The sequence below is a fragment of the Melanerpes formicivorus genome, unplaced genomic scaffold (assembly GCF_026170545.1).
Source record: "Melanerpes formicivorus ecotype bairdi unplaced genomic scaffold, bMelFor1.0.p_v2 SCAF_418, whole genome shotgun sequence".
Classification (NCBI taxonomy): domain Eukaryota; kingdom Metazoa; phylum Chordata; class Aves; order Piciformes; family Picidae; genus Melanerpes; species Melanerpes formicivorus.
In genome coordinates, this window is record NW_027142770.1 from 5,001 (window position 1) to 12,500 (window position 7,500).

Below are 7,500 nucleotides of genomic sequence, written 5' to 3' on the forward strand. Positions count from 1 at the left end.
AGAAGGAAAGGAAGCCAGCGGAGGCCCCACGGCCTCGCTCTTCTGGGACAGACACAGCCACGCGCACCCGCCACCGCCCTCGGGAACAGCCAGCAGGCACGGGGCTCGGCGTGCGGGCAACACGCCGGAGGAGCAAACGGGGCGCCCTCCAGAGATGGGGGGGGGGGGCAAGCTGCACCGGGCCGCACCGGCTCACAGGGCACCTCTGCCTCCCCAAAATGTGGGCTTGCATTTTCCCTCAAGCTGCACCGAGTTACATCTCCATCACGGGGCGCCCCTCTGGAGCCAGGAGGAAGCCGTGCTGGGGCACCGGCTTGCCCTCCTCCCCCCATGCCGGGCTCCATAGCATACGAGTGGCCAGTCACCGCCGCTGGCTTTTCCCTTAGATGCCGTGCCCCCGCGGGCTGCGGCTTTGGCCATGGGGGGGAACCCCCGTGAAGAGGGTCCAGTGCTGGGAACTCTCTCTGCCCCTTACCGGGCTCTCTCTCGCCGTGCCTGGACGGGCTTGCTTGCCATTCTTGGTGGGACCGACGCCGGCACCACGTCTCCCCGGCTTTCTCTGCCCCCGTGCCCCACCGGGCAAACTTCGCTTCGGGGGTTCCACACTTCGGCAGTGGCCGGCGCCAGCCACTCGTCAACTTTTATTCTTTTCCCCGCTTTCGTTGCCGAGCCCGGGCTGGGCTCCGGCTCACGGACGAGAGAAACCCATCCAACACCGCTGAGGGTGCGCCAGCGGCCGCTCCAAACCGCCGCGCCTTTGTTCGGCCCCGCGGGTCCCCTCTCTGACCCGGGCGAAAGCCACCGAGAAGCCAGACGGACCCCTGCCCAGCCGCCTGGCGGGTGGCTTGGAGCAGCCGCTCGGCAGCGCTGCCCTGGGAGTGCTCGGCATCGCTTGTTCCCTCATATACGGAACTGGAGGGCCGTCAGCTCCGCGAGCGCACAACCAGCCGACCTCCGCCCAGCGGCAGGTCGCAGAAATCACGCCGGCTTGTACGATGACGTAGGCGGAGGCAGAGCGCAACAGCGACCCCTTGGCGACAAGCGCGATCTCCGCGGAGAGCACGTCTACTCGCCGAGGGAGAGCACGTCTACTCGCCGAGGGAGAGCACGTCTACTCGCCGAGGGAGAGCACGTCTACTCGCCCAGGGAGAGCACGTCTACTCGCCGAGGGAGAGCACGTCTACTCGCCCAGGGAGAGCACGTCTACTCGCCCAGGGAGAGCACGTCTACTCGCCCAGGGAGAGCACGTCTACTCGCCCAGGGAGAGCACGTCTACTCGCCCAGGGAGAGCACGTCTACTCGCCCAGGGAGAGCACGTCTACTCGCCCAGGGAGAGCACGTCTACTCGCCCAGGGAGAGCACGTCTACTCGCCCAGGGAGAGCACGTCTACTCGCCCAGGGAGAGCACGTCTACTCGCCGAGGGAGAGCACGTCTACTCGCCCAGGGAGAGCACGTCTACTCGCCCAGGGAGAGCACGTCTACTCGCCCAGGGAGAGCACGTCTACTCGCCCAGGGAGAGCACGTCTACTCGCCGAGGGAGAGCACGTCTACTCGCCGAGGGAGAGCACGTCTACCTCCCGCCTGAGGGAGAGCACGGGGGGGGGGGGGGACAAAGACAGGCGGCAGCAGCTTCGGTGAACGTCACCCGGGAGGCGACCGGGGCTGTCCCGGGGCAGTCCCGGGAAGCCGGCGTCCGACACAGGGAACCGTCAGCTGCCGGACCGGGGCGAATCCCCGCGGCCACGGCAGGGGTGGGGGCTCGAAGACAGCCGGCAGCCGCTTCGGTGAACGTCACCCGGGAGGAGACTGGGGCCCTCCCGGGTCCGTCCCGGGAAGACGACGTTCGGCACGAGATCCCGGCCGCGGCCGGACCGGCTCGAAGCCTCGCGGTCCCGGCAGCAGCCGGAGCCGCTCGCCGCCTCGGGCTCCCGGCCCCCTACAGATCCGGCGACTCGTTCGCGGGCGGCGGGGGGAGGCAGTGGAGGGGGTGCGGGCAGAAGCGGCAGCGGAGGCGGAGGGGGGGGGGGGGGCTCGAAGACAGCCGGCAGCCGCTTCGGTGAACGTCACCCAGGAGGCGATCGGGGCCGTCCCGGGGCCGTCCCGGGATGCCGGCTTCCGGCACGGGGTCCCGGCCGCGGCCGGACCGGCTCGTATCCCCGCGGCTCCGGCGGGGGGGGGGGGGCTCGAAGACAGCCGGCAGTCGCCTCGGTGAACGTCACCCGGCCGGCGACCGCGGCCGTTCCGGGGCCGTCCCGGGAAGCCTGCGACAGGCACGGGGTCCCAGCCGCGGCCGGACCGACTCGAAGCCCCGCGGCCCCGGCACGGGGGAGGCCCAAAGACTGGCGGCAGCCGCTTCGCTGAACGTCACCCGGCCGGCGACCGGGGCCGTCCCGGGGCCGTCCCGGGATGCCGGCTTCCGGCACGGGGTCCCGGCCGCGGCCGGAGCGGCTCGAATCCCCGCGGTCCCGGCAGCAGCCGGAGCCGCTCGCCGTTCGGGCTCCCGGCACCCTACGGATCCGGCGACTCGTTCGCCGGCGGCGGGGGGAGGCAGTGAAGGAGGTGCGGGCAGAAGCGGCAGCGGAGGCGGAGGGGGGGGGGGGGCTCGAAGACAGCCGGCAGCCGCTTCGGAGAACGTCACCCGGCCGGCGACCGCGGCCGTTCCGGGGCCGTCCCGGGAAGCCTGCGACAGGCACGGGGTCCCGGCCTCGGCCGGACCCGCACTGGGTGCCGCCGCCTCGGGCTCTCGGGACGGTATGGATCCGCCGACTCGTTCGCCGGCGGCGGGGGGAGGCAGTGGAGGGGGTGCGGGGAGAAGCGGCAGCGGAGGCGGAGGGGGGGGGGGGCTCGAAGACAGCCGGCAGCCGCTTCGGTGAACGTCACCCAGGAGGCGATTGGGGCCGTCCCGGGGCCGTCCCGGGATGCCGGCTTCCGCCACGGGGTCCCGGCCGCGGCCGGACCGGCTCGAATCCCCGCGGTCCCGGCAGCAGCCGGAGCCGCTCGCCGTTCGGGCTCCCGGCACCCTACGGATCCGGCGACTCGTTCGCGGGAGGCGGGGGGGAGGCAGTGAAGGAGGTGCGGGCAGAAGCGGCCGCGGAGGCGGAGGGGGGGGGGGGGGGGGCTCGGAGACAGCCGTCAACCGCTTCGGTGAACGTCACCCGGGAGGCGACCGGCGACCGGCCCGGGAAGCCATCGTCCGGCCCGGGATCCCGGCCGCGGCCGGACCGGCTCGAAGCCCCGCGGCCCCGGCACGGGGGAGGCCCAAAGACTGGCGGCAGCCGCTTCGCTGAACGTCACCCGGCCGGCGACCGGGGCCGTCCCGGGGCCGTCCCGGGATGCCGGCTTCCGGCACGGGGGTCCCGGCCGCGGCCGGAGCGGCTCGAAGCCCCGCGGTCCCGGCAGCAGCCGGAGCCGCTCGCCGTTCGGGCTCCCGGCACCCTACGGATCCGCCGACTCGTTCGCCGGCGGCGGGGGGAGGCAGTGGAGGGGGGTGCGGGCAGAAGCGGCAGCGGAGGCGGAGGGGGGGGGGGGCTCGAAGACAGCCGGCAGCCGCTTCGGTGAACGTCACCCGGCCGGCGACCGGGGCCGTCCCGGGGCTGTCCGGGGATGCCGGCTTCCGGCACGGGGTCCCGGCCGCGGCCGGAGCGGCTCGAATCCCCGCGGTCCCGGCAGCAGCCGGAGCCGCTCGCCGTTCGGGCTCCCGGCACCCCTACAGATCCGGCGACTCGTTCGCGGGCGGCGGGGGGAGGCAGTGGAGGGGGTGCGGGCAGAAGCGGCCGCGGAGGCGGAGGGGGGGGGGGGGCTCGAAGACAGCCGTCAGCCGCTTCGGTGAACGTCACCCGGGAGGCGACCGGGACCGGCCCGGGAAGCCATCGTCCGGCCCCGGATCCCGGCCGCGGCCGGACCGGCTCGAAGCCCCGCGGCCCCGGCACGGGGGAGGCCCAAAGACTGGCGGCAGCCGCTTCGCTGAACGTCACCCGGCCGGCGACCGGGGCCGTCCCGGGGCCGTCCCGGGATGCCGGCTTCCGGCACGGGGTCCCGGCCGCGGCCGGAGCGGCTCGAATCCCCGCGGTCCCGGCAGCAGCCGGAGCCGCTCGCCGTTCGGGCTCCCGGCACCCTACGGATCCGCCGACTCGTTCGCCGGCGGCGGGGGGAGGCAGTGGAGGGGGTGCGGGCAGAAGCGGCAGCGGAGGCGGAGGTGGGGGGGCTCGAAGACAGCCGGCAGCCGCTTCGCTGAACGTCACCCGGCCGGCGACCGGGGCCGTCCCGGGGCTGTCCGGGGATGCCGGCTTCCGGCACGGGGTCCCGGCCGCGGCCGGACCGGCTCGAATCCCCGCGGTCCCGGCAGCAGCCGGAGCCGCTCGCCGTTCGGGCTCCCGGCACCCTACAGATCCGGCGACTCGTTCGCCGGCGGCGGGGGGAGGCAGTGGAGGGGGTGCGGGCAGAAGCGGCAGCGGAGGCGGAGGGGGGGGGGGGGCTCGAAGACAGCCGGCAGCCGCTTCGGTGAACGTCACCCGGGAGGCGACCGGGACCGGCCCGGGAAGCCATCGTCCGGCCCCGGATCCCGGCCGCGGCCGGACCCGGCCGCGGCCGGACCGGCTCGAAGCCCCGCGGCCCCGGCACGGGGGAGGCCCAAAGACTGGCGGCAGCCGCTTCGCTGAACGTCACCCGGCCGGCGACCGGGGCCGTCCCGGGGCCGTCCCGGGATGCCGGCTTCCGGCACGGGGTCCCGGCCGCGGCCGGAGCGGCTCGAATCCCCGCGGTCCCGGCAGCAGCCGGAGCCGCTCGCCGTTCGGGCTCCCGGCACCCTACGGATCCGCCGACTCGTTCGCCGGCGGCGGGGGGAGGCAGTGGAGGGGGTGCGGGCAGAAGCGGCAGCGGAGGCGGAGGGGGGGGGGCTCGAAGACAGCCGGCAGCCGCTTCGCTGAACGTCACCCGGCCGGCGACCGGGGCCGTCCCGGGGCCGTCCCGGGATGCCGGCTTCCGGCACGGGGTCCCGGCCGCGGCCGGAGCGGCTCGAATCCCCGCGGTCCCGGCAGCAGCCGGAGCCGCTCGCCGTTCGGGCTCCCGGCACCCTACGGATCCGCCGACTCGTTCGCCGGCGGCGGGGGGAGGCAGTGGAGGCGGTGCGGGGAGAAGCGGCAGCGGAGGCGGAGGGGGGGGCGGGGGGGACGATAGTGGCGGGGGGCGGGGGGTGCTCGAAGGCAGCCGGCAGCCGGTTCGGTGAACATTCGCCGGGGCGGGGGGGCGACCTGTCCGTGCCCGGGGCAGCCCCGGGAAGCCGGCAGCCAGCACGGGGTCCCGGCAGCACCTGTTCCCTGCCCTGGGACTTGCCGTGCCCGGCGGCCGGTTGCCGGGTGGGGGGAGCGATGAGAGGCGGGGCGCAGCGGCCGGGGCAGCGCCGGGCCGCAGCGGGGGGCTGGGCGGGTGGGGTAGGCGTCGAGCGGCAAGCCCTCGGCTGCAGCGAATGTTCGGCGGTGCGGGGCGGGGGGGGACGGGACGACACGTTGGGGGCGCCGAGTCCGAGCCACCCCCGGCCCCAGGGGCGGCCGGAGGGGGAGGCCGGTGCCTGGCCCTGGGAGCTGCTGGGCGCCGGATGGCCGAGGGTGCGTCAGAAGCCGCCCGAGCGGTCGAGCAGGTCCTCCAGAAAGGCCTAGGGTGGCTTCGAGGGCCCCGGGAGCAGTCGAGGGAGGCCTCCAGGCAGGTCTGGAGTGGATGGGAGGCCTTCCAAAGCAGACAAGGGAGGCTGCCAGCGGGGCCTAGGCTGGCACTGCAGCCTGTAAATGGTTGGGGGGGGGGCCTCTGGTGCGGCCTGGAGTCTCTGGGTGGCGTCCAGAGAGGTGCAAAAGATCCTCTGGTGCGGCCTGTGGTGGCGGAGAAGCCTGCAGAGCGTGCGGGGGAGGCTTCTGGTGCGGCCTGGGGTGGGTCGGAAGCCTGCAGAGCGTGCGGGAGAGGCTTCTGGTGCGGCCTGGGGTGGCTGAGAAGCCTGCAGAGCGTGCGGGAGAGGCTTCTGCTGCGGCCTGGGGTGGCTGAGAAGCCTGCAGAGCGTGCGGGAGAGGCTTCTGCTGCGGCCTGGGGTGGCTGAGAAGCCTGCAGAGCGTGCGGGGGAGGCTTCTGTTGGGGCCTGGGGTGGGTCAGAAGCCTACAGAGCGTGCGGGGGAGGCTTCTGGTGCGGCCTGGGGTGGGTCGGAAGCCTGCAGAGCGTGCGGGAGAGGCTTCTGTTGGGGCCTGGGGTGGCTGAGAAGCCTACAGAGCGTGCGGGAGAGGCTTCTGGTGCGGCCTGGGGTGGGACGGAAGCCTGCAGAGCGTGCGGGGGAGGCTTCTGGTGCGGCCTGGGGTGGGACGGAAGCCTGCAGAGCGTGCGGGAGAGGCTTCTGCTGCGGCCTGGGGTGGCTGAGAAGCCTGCAGAGCGTGCGGGAGAGGCTTCTGCTGCGGCCTGGGGTGGCTGAGAAGCCTGCAGAGCGTGCGGGAGAGGCTTCTGCTGCGGCCTGGGGTGGCTGAGAAGCCTGCAGAGCGTGCGGGGGGAGGCTTCTGGTGCGGCCTGGGGTGGCTGAGAAGCCTGAAGAGCGTGCGGGAGAGGCTTCTGGTGCGGCCTGGGGTGGCTGAGAAGCCTGCAGAGCGTGCGGGGGAGGCTTCTGGTGCGGCCTGGGGTGGCTGAGAAGCCTGAAGAGCGTGCGGGAGAGGCTTCTGGTGCGGCCTGGGGTGGCTGAGAAGCCTGCAGAGCGTGCGGGAGAGGCTTCTGCTGCGGCCTGGGGTGGCTGAGAAGCCTGCAGAGCGTGCGGGAGAGGCTTCTGCTGCGGCCTGGGGTGGGTCGGAAGCCTGCAGAGCGTGCGGGAGAGGCTCCTGCTGCGGCCTGGGGTGGGTCGGAAGCCTGCAGAGCGTGCGGGGGAGGCTTCTGGTGCGGCCTGGGGTGGGTCGGAAGCCTGCAGAGCATGCGGGGGAGGCTTCTGCTGCGGCCTGGGGTCTCTGGGTGGCCTCTGGAGAGGTGCAAAAGACCCTCTGGGTTGGGCTGGGGTGGCTCTTGGACCCCTGCCACACAGTGGAGAGAGGCCTCCGGCCCGCCACCTGTGTCCCTGTGTGCCTGAGTGCCTGTGTCCCTGTGTCCCTGTGTCCCTGTGTCCCTGAGTGCCTGAGTGCCTGTGTCCCTGTGTCCCTGTGTCCCTGAGTGCCTGAGTGCCTGAGTGCCTGTGTCCCTGTGTCCTTGTGTCCCTGTGTCCCTGTGTCCCTGTGTGCCTGAGTGCCTGTGTCCCTGTGTCCCTGTCTGTGTACCTGTGTGCGAGAGTGTCCGGCACGCCACCCAGCGGCGGCGGGCAAGCAGGTAGGCGGGTGGGCGGGCCGGCGAGGGCCAGTGTGAGTTTGGGGGGTGGGAGGGGAGGCGGCCGCTGGAAGCGTCAGAGGAGGGGGCGTGGCTCCGGCTGGCCCCGGGAGCAGGTTCCCGGGACCGGGACCGGCTGGACCCGGCGGGTGGTTGATCCCGGGGCGGGGGGCAGAGGCGGCGGGAA